The sequence below is a fragment of the Epinephelus fuscoguttatus genome, linkage group LG2 (genome assembly GCF_011397635.1).
Source record: "Epinephelus fuscoguttatus linkage group LG2, E.fuscoguttatus.final_Chr_v1".
Lineage (NCBI taxonomy): Eukaryota > Metazoa > Chordata > Actinopteri > Perciformes > Serranidae > Epinephelus > Epinephelus fuscoguttatus.
Window position 1 is genome coordinate 20,644,479 of NC_064753.1, and position 12,435 is coordinate 20,656,913.

At 43.5% G+C, this 12,435-nt stretch overlaps 1 protein-coding gene across 1 annotated transcript in view; it reads right to left on the minus strand.

Annotated features, from left to right (window-relative positions):
* Window positions 1–3,332: 3,332 nt before the first annotated feature.
* spata17 (spermatogenesis associated 17) overlaps window positions 3,333–12,435 on the minus strand; it is a 48,341-nt gene continuing 39,238 nt past the window's right edge. Inside the window, exon 10 of the mRNA XM_049602105.1 lies at window positions 3,333–3,718. The gene's annotated coding sequence lies outside the window, so the exon portion shown is untranslated. The remainder of the gene's footprint in view (window positions 3,719–12,435) is intronic.

Here is a 12,435-nt window from a genome sequence, read left to right on the forward strand (position 1 = left end):
TTTTAAAGGGATCCTTTGTCAATTTTCAACCAGCTCTGTATCAAAACAATTTGAGTAGTTTGTGTAAATGAACAGTAGTAAACTTCCCTCCATCTAACCAACCCCTAGATCTCCATGCTCATCTCCCTGCTCAAACACGCTGGATGATGCTACTTGGCTGTAATACAAGAATTTGTGAACAGGAAGTAGACACCATACTATTTCCTGTATTGTAAAAATGGAGGCTGAAATAGATCAAACTCTAAAACTAAATAGTGCTGATAAAATTTGAACCAAGATTCTGTAACTGCGTTGCCTATTTCTCAGCTCAAATGTTCTTAGAAACATATTTTAGCTTACTGTTTAACTGTAATTCAAGACTGTTTGTTACCAGCCAGCCGCTATATTGTTTCCCATGTCAATACGGACAAGCTCACGTTAAGTCACCCACCAGTGAGAGCGTTTATTGGTACAGTGCAGTGAAGTGTAATCTAGCTGTCTAGCTAGGTTTTCTACCTCTTGAGCAAAAGCAAATGCCACTGTCCTTTTCCACTGTTTCCTCTGGTCATATAGCACCAATGTCAAAAGTATTTGCATCTTACTACTGCACAGACAGCCCAATTTTATGAAAAGACCATCCTTCCAGCAGTGAAATACATCTTTAAGTTGCATTTGCAAACTATTCATCACAGTCAATTTATGCCTTTTCACACCACCACACTCCTGTAACAACAGTTCTGTCACTGCCTAAGATGTGAATTAGAAGAACCGAGCACAGCAGAACCAGACAGGAACAAACAGAACAGATAACAGAGCAGACGAAAAGAATATACTGACAGGAACTGGGAGGGGACATGCCTGTCTGTCTGCTTTCTCTCCTTTACGCACATGGCGTCCATCCGTATGAGAAATGTGATTACAAATGAGAGTGTGAGTGAGAGAGCGGAGTGCCACAGCTGGCATGGCATCTGGCTTGGCATATCGTTGCCCGGCCTCGCCCGCTGCCTGTGCGCTCTAATGTGGCTGTCGACAAGCCCATTAAGAAGCCATTACTAAATGCTCTGTCTCTGCGCCTCTTCCACGCCTTATAGCACAGGCCCGGGGGAATGCCAGCAACACAGAGGAGAGAGAGAGAAGAAGAGAAAATAGGCAAACAGAAAAGAAAGCAGAAGCAGGTGGGGGAAAATGAAGACAGGGAAAAGTTTGTGTGAGAGAATTAACAAGTAGATTTGATGATTGAACTTTTGTATCCTGTGTCTGCGCCAGAGACAGAAAGTGAGGAAGGGTAGAGACTCTGAACTCACTTTATACTTCATCATCAAAACAGTCAACTATGTGACGAAGTCCTGCCTCAGGGCTTGGCAGGAGGAGGTGTCATGTGAATTCTTCACTTCCAGACAAAATTCAGTGCTGGTCTAAATAATTTAGACTCTAATTTTATATGAAGTCTTTCAAAAGGTTTCAGAATAAGAAAAAGATGACACATTGTTGAAGACACCGTTAACTTACTTTTCAGAGATGAAACAATTAGTTGAGTCAGAAAATTAATCAAGCAGTATTTTTTTTTTTTTAGATATTTTTTGGGACTTTTTTTTAGCCTTTAATGGATAGGACAGACAAGCGTGAAAGGGGGAGAGAGAAAGGGAGTGACATGCAGCAAAGGGCCATAGGCTGGAGTCGAACCCGGGCCGCTGCGGCAACAGCCTTCTACATGGGGCGCCTGCTCTACCACTAAGCCACCAGCGCCCCAATCAAGCAGTAATTTTGACAGTCAAATAACTGTTTCAATTAAAAATGTACCGGTATCAATGCTGCTTTTTCAAAGTTTTTGGCCCTTTATTGCCGGAGAGGACCCGGGACTTCTGCTATCTAAAATGATATATGGGCGTTTCCCTCCTGACACTAATTTGGTTTGCGATACAGAATCAACACCTTTACAACACGTAGTTACAACAGACCTAAGACACAACAAGGAATCAGAAATTCAACCCAGCTCTATTCCATCTATCGGGAAGCAGTGTGATATGCTCATATATGTGTCGGTATAGTATGGGAATAGGACTGCCCCTGATTAAGAATTTTCCTGGTTGACCAATAGTCGTCATTTAGTGCCATTAGTTGACTAGTCGTCCGTATGTAGCTTCTTACATGTTTCAGATGATACATCATGTTTGTAGTCGACCAATGAAGATGAGTTTACATATCACCTTGGGTTCGTCCTTCACTTTCTCAAAATGATCCCACACTTTGGATTTCCTGCCCGACATGTTATCAACTAGCCTGTGTAATAACCGCAGGTGCCTGCCCTGTAAATTAGGGGCCGTACACATGCCGCGTCTTTCACTGCCTGGAAAACACGAAGTGGGATGCTGGGTGCTACCCTTGTGCCTTTTCTGTGCCAGCTTTCAAGAGCGCAGTGGCAGGTTGCATCTGAGGTTTTTAATAAACCTTAACATCATACAGTATAGCCTATTTACCTGAAATCCTGAGTGCAGAGCTGATCTTCTTCCAGGCGCTGTTTGTAAGGGTGTAGACCTATCGTCCGTGGGACAGATGTAAAGCCCTCTACCCTCTGGGTAGCCCTGCACTAACGTGATCAACTTTTCCGTATTTATCAGACTGAATATTTACAGAGGAAAGGAACGATATCTGTCGACTGTATTTGGTTTGTAAAGTGACTCCTGTCTGACTGCTGAGCAAGGCCACTTCTTGTGTCTGTCCTTTCAAATTAAATTGCCACATGGTCCAGTCATATAGGTTTTGATTTATTTTCACAAGGTGCAGCTCCTAATAGAGTTTCACTTCTTGTTTTTTTTTTTGGTATTGTTTTTTTCTGCGACTAAGCGACTGTTGAAATCTTGCCAACTAATGACCTTTCTGGCCGACAAATGTTTGGTCGATTATTGGGGCGCAGCCCTACACAGGAGAACTGTTTCACATCTTTTCCACTGCTGCAAAACTTGTGGGAGGTGGAAAAGTTGGTCTGTCATTAAAAAGTAAAAGCAACTAAGTGCAATGGAAACAGATTCATTAAATAGTTGATGATGTAACATTACCGTCATTACACAGGCCACTGCAAGCTCTCTTTGTTGTTTCTGGATGGTCTTTAACACACTTATGTATGCACACAAGGCTGTTACCAGAACTCTTCCGAGAGCACATAGCTAAGTATTAGTTGCTCAAAACTCTCTATTTCCAGTCTGCTCTCTGTTATTATACATCCACTGTTTTCCTTTGTCTGAGGTTTGACTGGCGCTCTCCAAATTACTTCATCTTGTTGCACCCTATTCTGCAGTGGTGTCTGACTGGAGAATCAGTCCCACCTACCGGTTTGCTTATCTCAATAAACTAACTTCCAGTATTTCCATAAACAGTAGAAGGTGGAAAAGCACATAAATGTACATTTTCTTTTGCTAATTTTCTGAAAATTCAGTTAAACCGGCACTACATTTGGATGGAAACCCAACGAGTGACTCTTACTTATACACAAGTTGAACTATACATATGACGTATTAGGCGGCAACACTAAATTTAAAGACTCAACAGAAGAAAATGTTCACATGAACCATCAGGCACTGAACTAAACACAATATAAGAAATGCAATAAGCAATCTTTATTTGTACTTCTCTTAATCTTCTCAGGCCAGGAGGAGGTGTGTCACATAATGCTGCCTGCCTTGGAGAACAGATGAGCACACTCATCAAAGACGTCGTAGTTGGCGAACACTGTCTTGAATGGCTGGAGAGGAGGAGAGGCAAGGCAGAGAGGACACGAGGAGGAGGGATGGAGAGAAAAAAATGGGAAAAACAGAAAAGGAGGATCATTATGTCTGCTTTGCCTTGATTAAGTTAAAAACTCACATTTCACACATGAGGCAAGTAGATGGTTAAACCGAAACACCAGCGTTCACCCACTTCTAATGTGTCCTTTTTCATTTTTCACATCTCTTGTGCAAGCTAATCACAGACCCAAGACAATTAGGGGATGACCTGACAGAAGACTGTCTTTTATTTACGTTTATTCAGTGGCTGTTGATCTCACCTGCTGTATTTACATACGGATAACATACTGCAGTCTGATAGGTCACTAAAAATTAGAGTTGACAGGATGCAACGTGTTGTTGTGTGATATGATCACATTTGGTTAAGGGCAGAAAGCCAAACATGGCTTTCCACTGACTTTCTTCATCTACTTCTCAACAAAAATAACATCATCCAGTGATTGCTGAATGACACTAGACTGCCATGACAGTTTACCAGCGTTTATAAACAGAGATGAAGGTGTACATCCATCCATTATGATTCATAAACACACTCACCAAGACCATGTGCAGCCTCCTGCTATGTGTGTGTGTGTGTGTGTGTGTGTGTGTGTGTGTGTGTGTGGGTGTGTGTGGGTGTGTGTGTAGCAGTGAATTGCTCTTTTCATGAATGACTGTGACAGGTTTCTCATCAGGCCCTGAAGCCTCCTCGCAGTTAGAGACCATGTACAGCACAGCCCCCAAACAACAAACACACACACACTCACATGAACGCAGACCGCACTGGGCAATGGTGTAAAAGAGAGAGTTTTCTGTAAAACTACAGAGAACCAGAGATGTAGTCAGTACCACATACGAGTGTGTATTTGTGTGTGTTTGTGCGTCTGCACCGGCTGCTGGAACTAAGCGGGGCTCTTAATCACGGTTGTAACGGGCAACATTACCGGCAGCGGCAGCAGGCTAATGATGAATACCCGAGTATCCGTGCAAACCCTGACCTCCTTTTCTGCTGCGATGCACAAAAAGCTCTCGCTCTCTCACCAAAACACACACATACACGTGCATCTGTGTATACACACACACACACACACACAAGTTTGCATCAACGCATACATTCTGACAAATAAAAACTGCAGAGGCAAACCCACATGGATAAAAATGCTTGTGCGCACACATGCGCGCACACACACACTTTGTTGTTCCATAGGTGTTTCGGAGCCCGCTTTTATAACCAGCTAGAGTGCTCGGGGAATGCACTGTGCATGTGTGTGTGCGTTTGTGTGTAATGATACAACCTGTTCTTCAATTTGCCCTTTTAACCAATTACTTGGATTACCTAGAGAGCAATGTGATGTCAAAAAAAAAAAGTATCTTCAGCTCGGCACTGGATGAAGACAGCCAGAGAAAAACTGTGAAGTAAATGAGAGGCAGAGAGAGAGAGAGACAGGAGAGAGAGTGGAGTATTAAACAAAATGTAAATGAGAGAGAAAGAGCCGGAGAAATAGAAATAAAAGAGAGAAAGAGAGATCAGTACATGAGAGAGACAGATGGTAAAAAAAGAAGCAAATGAGAGAGATTTTGCAACAGAGGGAGTGAGTAGTTATAAACGAGTGTAAAGTTTTGATGAAGGACAAACTAATGTCAGGGACTGGGGCGGTTCGGGCTTCCTGCTCCCCGGCTACCACATGTGATCCCGCCTGTCACTCACACTCCATCGCCATGACAATCATCGTAATGCCGACGCCTGGGGGCGGGGACAAGCCTGTCCTTGTAACAAACAGAACCCCTCCGTGATCTGACGCCAACAACTGCGGAGAAGATCTCACACAATTGCACACACACATGCACACACCACACTGCGATGCCACACAAACAGAAACTCTAACATACAAGAGTTGAGCAAATTCCAGTATAAATTCAGCTACACTTTTCAGTAACAATTATGTGATGTGATGTGTTTCTGTCACAGTGTCACGAGCGTGCTGCATGTTTTGTCAAACCCATTCATTGTGTAATTTGCAGCATGTGGCCACATGTGCACCTGGAGACGTGTGGGTGTGTGCTTATAAATGTATTCATTGTATGCATTCAAACTGTGCATGTGAGTTGGTGATTGGTGTGTTCACATATCATATGTGTGTGTGACAGAGGAAAGAGAGAGAGACAGAGAGATGGCACAAGTGTGCGTGTGTGTGTGTGTGTGTGTGTGTGTGTGTGTGTGTGTATGTGTGTGTGTTAGCCATGGGGTAGGGAGCAGGGACTTGTCAAGCTGAGGAAGAGATGGCAAACTGGATGGTGATGCCAGCCCTGTGTGACAGCTCCTTCACACACATACGCACACGCTCGCACGCACACACATACACACACGCTCCAACCCCTAAAACCTACCCTAGCCCACACTCCAGAGCTGTGAAAGCTGGGACGCAGAAAGAAAACGAGACTGGTGGGACCTCCTTTTAACTGGAGGCTGGTGTGTGTGAGTGTGTGTGTGTGTGTGTGTGTGTGTGTGGGAGATGGTGGGCTGGCGGCGATGGAGGGAGGGAGGGGGTTCAAAGTGTCACATCAATTTGTGGCTGTGCTGTTTCTGAAAGAGGCTAACCCCACTGCCACTTAAGCTTAGCACAACAGTGAACAGCATACTGCCAGACAGGACACATACATACGGTGTGCACGCACACACACACACACACACACACACACACACACACACGGGCTATATTTGCAGAAATGTAGGCACACACAGTTATAAAGTTTCTACAGTATTCAAATTCCAAATCCTGAACAAGGTGTATGTGCACCTTTGCCGTTTTGAATTACTGCTACAGAACATTCTTATTTCAGTAGAAAAAATAAAGTGTGTTCACTCAGCATCGTGTGCCCAAGTGGAAACCTCCAGGACTGAAAACTGAAGCCAACATGGAAGTGCCAAAAACTGCAGTTCGTTGAAAATCCACTTGAGGCTGGCTCCAGAAATCAATCAATCCCCATAGACACTCATGTTAAAAATGCCCAACTTTACAGCAGAAATAAACACGTTTACATGTTAACACCCTGGTACAAAATGGTTTTGGTTCATTCTTTGAGGGACAGGCTGTCTGTTGATAGTGTCCTTGGCTTCTCATTCAGATCCACCTCTCAGTCCACCACAGCGCCAGCCTCTTGTCCAAATACGGTCACTACTGGCTCCAAGATGGCGAAGATCGAAATGCCAAACTTGAGGCTTCAAAATGGGAGTCAACAAACCAATGAGTTACGTCATGATAGCTGCGTCCATTACGTGTACAGACAATGCACATGCCATAATACAAGACAATATTTCTGGTAATTTGACATGTAGGACGACATAAGCGCAGCAAGGTTTGAGAAGCACCATGCAAACAATCGCCAAAGAGGCCTCAATGCATTTTAAGACTGATTCTCACACCTGCAACCACACATGATTGAGCTGAATGTCATTTTCTGTAAATCTATCAAAGCGTTTGCCTGAAATTATATTTTGGTGGGATGCTCCATTGTGCCTCTGAGCCCAGAGCGCAAGCAGCCAACTGAGGTGAGGTTGCTGGTTAGAAGCTCCCAGGGGTGACCTGGCCCGGGCCCCAGACCACTTTAACCACTCGTCTCCATTAACAGGCTCCCAGATATCATTATGCTCCCTGGGGACCAGGCGTGCTCTAACCAACCATTTACCCTCTCCCTCTCTCCTCCATTTCTCCCTCTCATCTCTCCCTCTCTCTGCCATGATGTTACTCAATGAAAAAAGACAGCGGGGAGAAAAAATATGAGATTGATTTATTTGCTTCAGTGTTCTTTGGGATAGAGTCCTCTCCCTCTCTTTCTCTCCCATTTCTCTCTCTCTTTCTCTGCAAACTGAAACCAATTAGCGAGCAGAGCACTTGTAGCGGGGAATGTAGGGCAAGCGAGGAGTAATAAAAAAGTATTGACTTTTCTGTGACTGTACGCGGCGTGAAAGGGGTGCTGCGGCCTTGTCCGACATGAAAGGAGCTCCATTAATTTCACTTATTTCACCCAGGCCCCTGTCAGGAGGCCCTAATGCGTCCCAGGCGCACTTCTCACATGCAGACACTCAGACAGTGCAACGCAGCTCGAGCATGGTTACTAAATGAGTTTACATTATATATCAGAGCAAGAGAGAGAGGGGAGCACAAGAGAAAGGAGTAATTTCTAATTCCCTGGTTGAGACACAAAGCGAGGCCTTTCATACGTAGCTAATTTTGCCCCAGCCTCACCTCCTCAGCCCGCCTGCTTCCTCTCTCTCGTAAAGGCCGTAGGTCCAGGAAAATGACCCACAGCACCAAAACAGGGCCAAATTATTTCAGCCTAAGGATACGATAGGAAGACACTTTGGTTTCTATTTCCTAGTGACCAATCAGTCCACCAAAAAAGTAAAGCAAAGCAAAAGTCAACAACATATATGTTCGTATAAATTTTGGCCGCAAAGGTGTAAAAGGCCTATTGTGAAAACAACACCTCTCCTTTTTCGAAACAATCTTATTTGAAGATACAGAACAATGGTCTTTTTTATTGTGGATATTTAATAATTTCTACAAAGACAATAGAACGCTTGCAAGACATTGGTTTTCATGCAACTGCACGAGGAAAAAAGGAACCTTTTAGAAATTTTATTGGTGCTATTTTTCATAGTAGTATGGTGGCACATTAGACCTTGTTTCAACTTGTACCCCTTTTTTCCACCATAAAGTGTTTATGCAAGGATTTTTTAAACATGGGAAAACCTTCAAAAATAGGTGTAAGACTGTTTTCACAGTAGACTAGCAGACCAGAGCTGTGTACATGACTCTGTTATAGGCAAGTATGCCTTTCCATTTGTTAGTTGTTTCCTTTTTTACTGGTTTGTTACGTTTAACATCACAAACACACTGGAAAACAGGTTAGTAAACAGTAGAAAGTGCATAGTGGCCAGTGAAAATGTTGCGGTTGGTACTTTTGTATATATATCTGTTACTTTTTCAGTTTCTTTTTCCACTCAGTGCAGACTAATGTTCTCGTGCTGCTTGGACAGATACAGACAGTATTTTGTGGCAGTGCGTCATTGTATCAAATTGCCTTAAACACCTGGGTGTTGTATTTCCATCACTGCCAATTGGTGCCAAACGGAGCTGGAGCCGAACCCCAGGAGTTAATGCCGATTGTACCCTTTCCCGTTAAATACAAAACCCAGATGTTGGCAGGTGTTAGTGGGATTTTTGTGCAGTGGAAAAGGAGCTTTGCAGAGAGTCTTGAAACTTGTCTAACCATGTCAGCAACCTGCCACTTCCTGCTTTATTATTTGCCTAGGTAAACTGCACAAATCTCAAAACACTTAAGCAAAACTCTGCTTTCTTGTCACAATGCTTCCATGTTGGGTCCTAAAAAACCCTTTGTTGTCATTTGTACCATTCAGAACTTAAATCCATCTCTGACATACAATGAGTCCTGATTACATAAAACCAGTTAGCAATGAGAGGCTCCATAAACCTTTCTCATCTGGCTCTGGAGGTTGGCCTACTCTCACAAGGTAAATTCCAGTTACCTGGAATTTTAGCATCGGTGTGTGTGTGTGTGCGCGCGCACACACATGTAAAGAATGTGTGTGTATGCCAGAGATAGATGCACCCCACGAGTGTCTGTGTAGGTGTGTGTGGGTAAAAAAAAGAGCGAAGAGTGAGAGGCTATCTGCAGACAGAAACTAATCAGTGTGTGTGAGATAAGAAAGCAGCCTTTATGGTGTATGGTAATCAGCCCCCCCTCGGCCTGCCACCGCCATGCATAATCACCACGACTTATTCACATGATTGATGAAATATGGGTCTGTGAAATCCGAGCTGCTTTTGTTATCATCCTGTTTTTCCCCTCTCCCCCCTCTCTTTCCTTTTCTCTCAATCTTTTTTTGTCTTGTTCAACCTCTCTGTCTCTCTAAACATCTCTCCCCTGCTCTGCAGTGGTCAAAGATGCTCGGGACCATGTACAAACAAGAAATTACACACACAGCATGAGGTCCCTCTTGAAACTACGTACATGCACATACACATACACACACACACTCAGTCCACACATACTTTTCTCTCATAAGGTAGTAATATGATGCATGAGAGATGCATGAGAAAATCGTCTGAAGAGGAATATGAAGAAAAGTAAGAGGGAAAAAAAGATAAGGGTAAAAGGAACGAGTAAACGAGAAGACACATTAATTGATCTGTCCTGCAGAGAAGTGCTGGCTGGATTAGAGGGGGATGAGAGGACAGAGAGAGAGAGATGGAGTGATAGATGGAATTAGATGGATAGATGCTTCAGAGAGCTCTTGTCATTGACACTCAATCGCATTAATCAGGGAACGGATGCAGAATTCCCAACTAATGCAACATGAAGAAACAAAGAAACCATTTCAACAAAAAGCAGCAGCATGTCCATACGAGGACACAACTAATGAAGGAATGAGCAGCTGCAGCTGACATGTGTCTGTATGTGGTGGAAAAAAGTAATAAATTACAGTAATAATCAGGGAAACTCTCTCATACATGAATCACCACCATGTAGAAATGTTGCCTTCAACAGAATAACTTTAAAAATCTAACCATCTTTATTGACATAACTGACCTCACTGTCTTGAGTTGTGTTGTGAGTTTTGTAGTGCTCTTACAAAGCTAAGAAACACGACCATGTTCCTTCAACATTACCAGAAATGAGCTGGGTCTGACTACTGCGCTATGATTTACCTACCAAACCCTATTGCTGCCTGCATGCATTTTATCTCCATCCTCCAATGTTAGTTTCTGAAAAGGCCTCAGCAGTTTTGGCCTTGCAGGTACAACAGCAAGAAGAGTTGGCAAATCAAGGAGAAATGTACAGCATGAATGAGTGTAAAAAAACAACGTAAAAATAAACGTATCAATGTATCACTTCAGCGCAAATATAAGTGCATATTCGTTGGACCTTTTTTCTTACAAATAGATTAACTCAGTTTTGGGCATAGTATACTTCTCTGCTCAGCCATGAATTTTCATGTCAGGTTCAGCTCTACCCTCTAGAGAGTTTGCCAGGGTAAAGTAGAGCAGAGCACTAGAACTCATAAAGGAGGTTGAGCATGAAGAACTTTTGCTGCAATGCAAGGCAGCGTAATCTGGCATGGTGCAGGACTGTCCAATGTAATGAAAATAATGTAAATGCAGCATTTTGTCTGTTTACCAGGTAATCACTGTGCCAAAAAAGATAAATAACTAATAACTTTCCAGAATTGGAAATGGACCACAGTGCAGTGTTTTGTTTTCTGGTAAGGTTTTAAACTCCTAGATGTACTAACCGGCCTTCTTGGATCATATCACTGTCTCATCGATACCACTCTCTCGCAAGTGTAGCCCCTTGCGTTGTTTTAAGACTGGGCTGCTTTCTGTCTTAACTTGCGCTTAGAAAGGTAAAAAGGCTTCACCTCAGGAATTGCATGGTTTAGGCTAACGCACAATGTAAGATAGGACTAAGAGAGACAAATCTTGGGAAGAGAGCTAGGGACTAGGACTGATTTGGGTTGAGAGTACGCACTGAGGCAGGGTGGGGGCTGAGACTGAGAGTAAGATTAAGACTGGGGCCGGGGCTGGTGAATTAAGGCCCCCAGCCTCAGGGTGCTATTACACATCTATAATGAGAAACGGAGAAGAGGGGGGCTTGTCTTTGCACCTCAGCACACCTTAGATTAAATATGCACAATTCCCATGCAAAATGGGCCAGGAACAGCCGGGACCAGCGTTGATGTCTAATCCCCTGTGCTGGAGTTGTTTCAGCCAGGGTTAACAGGCTCATCAGTCAACACAGACTGCTTAGCACAGGACATCAAGGCCATTTGCAGGTTTAAGTGTTTGTGATTGCTTCCCTTTCCAGATACCATCGCCAACCCCAGCCCCCCTCACATGCTCCCTGTGCTGGCTGGTGAGCATATGAGCCTGCAATAAGACACACACGGGCATGCACATATATCAACCATCTAATGGCATAGGTAAAGGCATGGCTCCCACATAAACATCAGGCTTCTTATCAAGTGTACGAAACAAAATATATGAATCGCTAACATATTGAAAAAACCCACAAAGACACGTGCCTTCACGCATGCACAGCCTGTATCTCCAGGAGACACGTCTTTCATCTGAGAAATGAGATAGATGGACAGACAAGGAGAAAAAGCAACAAGAGGGAACTCCTCAGGAGAAACAGAACATGCAAAAGAGGAAACAGGCAATGTACGAGAATCAAAACACATCTTCTACCTGCTATTAGAAAATGTATTCTTTTGCTCTTTTGAATGCAAAACACACATGTAAGTCTATGTGTCCTGTCTGCTGCATCCTCTGCATCCATCTACACCATACCTTCATTTCAACCATTTGCATTTCACAGCCAGGGTTGACTTCTATCACCAACACACTGCTGTATGATAGGGCTGTCATGTTCCTCAAGTATGCATGTGTGTGTGTGTGTGTATTGTGCACTCAGCTATTTGATAGCACACACACCCACAACACACAGTTTGTGAGAAAGGGGGTGGGGGTGGGGGGCAGGAAAAAGTTGCAGCTAGGTACTGCAGATGAAGAGGACAGAGGAAAAAGAGAACAAGTGTGAAAATAAACAAGACAGCAAGGGAAAGAAAGAGTGATGGCAGGAGATAGAGATAGAGAAAGGCAGTGATTAT